Source organism: Papaver somniferum, chromosome 3, assembly GCF_003573695.1.
Source record: "Papaver somniferum cultivar HN1 chromosome 3, ASM357369v1, whole genome shotgun sequence".
Taxonomy (NCBI): domain Eukaryota; kingdom Viridiplantae; phylum Streptophyta; class Magnoliopsida; order Ranunculales; family Papaveraceae; genus Papaver; species Papaver somniferum.
In genome coordinates this window covers 76,809,065-76,812,497 of record NC_039360.1, presented here as the reverse complement: position 1 = coordinate 76,812,497, position 3,433 = coordinate 76,809,065, and the positions used below count along the sequence as shown (strand labels likewise).

The following is a 3,433-nucleotide window of genomic DNA, read 5'->3' as shown; positions in this document are numbered from 1 at the left end:
CTTGAAAAATATATCTGAGTTGCAACCCAGTTACATGGCTTTACAATATCCACTTTTGTTTCCTTATGGTGAGGATAGTTTTCATACTGATATTCCATATGACAAAGACAATACCAGTGTAAGAGACGATGAATTGGGTTTTGAGAAAAAAAGAAAAATATAACTATGAGAGAGTACTATGCCTTTAGACTGCAACAACGATCAAATGAAGGGCAGACCCTTATTCGAGGAGGACGACTATTCCAGCAGTTTGTAGTTGATGCATATGCTACTATTGAACAATGTAGATTGAAGTGGGTTAGAGGCCATCATGAAGAAATACGCGCTGACGTATTTCAAGGTATAAAAGAAGCAGTTGCAGCAGGAGACACTGAACCAGGTACTGCAGGTAGAATAATTTTACCATCTACCTTTACTGGTGGACCGAGGTATATGATTCAACATTACCAAGATGCCATTTCTATATGCAGACAATTAGGACCACCAGACTTATTTATTACATTCACATGTAATCCAAAATGGTTTGAAATCACAGAAGCTCTAAAGAAAATTCCTGGACAACAACCAATTGATAGACCAGATATAATTAGTCGCGTATTTCATATAAAACTGAAAGCACTAATGTCTGACCTTGAAGGAAGCAGACACTTTGGAGAAGTACAAGGAGGTATGTATTTTTAACTATTTCATTACAATTTACTCCATCCTTACTCCACTATTCAATATGCATATTTGGTTCCTAATTTTTCAACTCAAATATTCATCCTAACCCCTGAATTTTAATTGCAACAATATACACTGTCGAATTTCAAAAAAGAGGATTGCCGCATGCACATATATTATCGTGGCTTAAACCCGAAGACAAGCCAAAGACTGCAGCACATGTTGATTCAATAATTCAAGCTGAATTCCCAGACCCAGAGAAAGATAGAGTTGGATATGATGCAGTCTGTCAATATATGTTACATGGTCCATGTGGGGCTGTCAAACCTAATAGACTTGCATGCATCACAAAAAAATGTCCAAAGAAATATCCTAAAAAGTTCTGCGACAAGACAAGTGTTGATGAAAAGGGGTCTCCAGTATATAGGCGTCAACAAATGAATTGTGGAGTTGAAAAGGAAGGTATCAAGTTAGATAATAGATGGGTTGTACCACACAACCTAGACTTATTGGTCAGATATGATGCACATATTAATGTAGAAGTTTGCAATTGCAGAGGTGTGTCAATAAAATACCTTTTCAAGTATTTACACGAAAGAAGTGACCGAGTAACCGCCATTCTGGAAACACCTGCAATAAAGAAAAAGACTTCAAACGATAATGATATCAGGATCCAAAAGAAAGTACATCAAACGTCAGTGATACTGTTGCACCAAATAATAAGCCCAAACCGAAATTTGATGAGATTAAGAAATATCTTGACTGTCGTTATCTATCTGCCTCAGAAGCGTTCTGGAGAACATTGAACTTTGAAATTCATTATCGTCGTCCAAGCGTAGAAAGATTACCATTTCATCTCGAAGGAGAGCAGTTGATTTATCATAAAGATACTAAAGACTTGAGAGATGTTTTGGAAAGAACCGATCCAGATGCAACAAAATTCCTTCGCTAGATGAAAGCTAATAGAGAACACGTAAAAGCAAGGAACCTAACGTATGCAGACTTTCCTTCGGAATGGACATGGGATACAGAGTCTAAATAATGGAAACCAAGAAAGAGGGGCTTCAACAAAATAGGACGCATCTGCTATGTCCACCCCACTGCAGGAGAGAAATATTATTTGCGTATTTTATTGAATGTGCAAAGAGGTTGTCAGAGTTACGACGATATTAAAACAGTAGACTGTGTAACTCATCTGACATTCAAAGCAGCATGCTTATCCCTAGGTTTGTTAGAAGGTGACGGGGAATGGGACCATGCTATAAAGGAAGCATCAACGATATATATTAATGGAAAAAGATTGCGAGAACTTTTCGTTACACTTTTGTTGAATTGCAAAGTCATTGAACCTAAAAAACTATGGAGTGAAAACTGGAAACTTTTGGCAGATGGCATTGAACACGAACACCAAAAACTTTATGGGAATGAGAATTTAACTTACGATGATGATGATTTGAAGAACTATGCTCTTCAAGAAATCGAGTTAATAATGTGGAAACGTGGTAGGACTTTGAAAGAGGATGAATTTTCAGAGATTCCGTACCCAGACATGTCAGGAATTGATGTTCCTAGGAACCACTTAGTTGCAGAAGAAACAAGCTATGACAGGATTAGTCTACTTTCCGAGGCAGAGAGTTTAAAAAAAAGAGTTAAACATAAAACAGAAAATAGTGTCTGACAGTGTCATAGATTCAGTTGAGAAGAAAGATGGTGGTCTTTTTTTTGTGTATGGAAGTGGTGGAACAGGTAAGACATATCTCTGGAGAACCATTATTTCTTATTTACGAGTGCAGGGTAAAATTGTTTTGGCGGTTGCTTCTTCGGGTATAGTGTCCTTCCTATTACCAGGCGGCCGTACAACTCATTCGAGATTCAAAATCCCATTGAGTCTTAATGAACAATCATGCTGCAATATTTTTAAGAAAAAAAATGTAGCCTATTTATTATGCAGGGCCGACTTAATTATCTGGGACAAAGCACCAATGATGCACCGAAATGGACTTGAAGCTGTCCAGAGAACCCTAGTTGATATAATGATGGAAAAAAATGGAGGAAAGGAATTGTTTGGTAGAAAAACATTGGTTCTTGGTGGTGATTTCAGGCAAATTTTACCGGTAATTGAGGAAGGGTCGAGAGAGGAAATAGTTAATGCTTCTATAAGCAGGTCAAAACTATGGAAACATTTTAAAGTCTTTGAATTAACAGATAATGCGTCTGCTGACCGGAGATACGTCTGTTGAAAAAAGAGAAGAAGTTGAAGAATTTTCAAAATGGATTCTTGATGTGGGTAATGGTAAGTTACCAACAATCAGTTTGGATGGATCGAAAGATACAGATTGGGTGGAAATACCTTCAGATTTACTAATACGGTGTCAAGAAAATCACCTTGACACAATAGTACGAACAATGTATCCCGACTTGCTAATACACATGCGTGATAAGAATTATCTTGCTGATCGGAGTATATTAGCGCCAACAAATGAATGTGTGCACAACATAAATTCACACATCTTAGCATGTATACCAGGTGAAGAACATACATATTTGAGTGCTGATTACATTGGACCATAATCGACGGAATATCATTCGAGCGTTATTTTCTACGACAAAGAGTTTCTTAACAAGCATGAATGTTCTGGAATGTCTAGCCACAAGCTAACCTTGAAAGTTGGAGTGCCAATCATGCTACTCCGAAGTATAAGCCAACCAGATGGACTATGCAATGGTACTAGATTGATTGTCAAATAATTGGGGAAAAAAGTAATTGAAT

The 3,433-nt window shown here is 37.3% G+C and overlaps 1 pseudogene; it reads left to right on the top strand.

Annotated features, from left to right (window-relative positions):
* Nucleotides 1–2,645: 2,645 nt before the first annotated feature.
* LOC113359643 overlaps nucleotides 2,646–3,433 on the top strand; it is a 3,722-nt pseudogene continuing 2,934 nt past the window's right edge.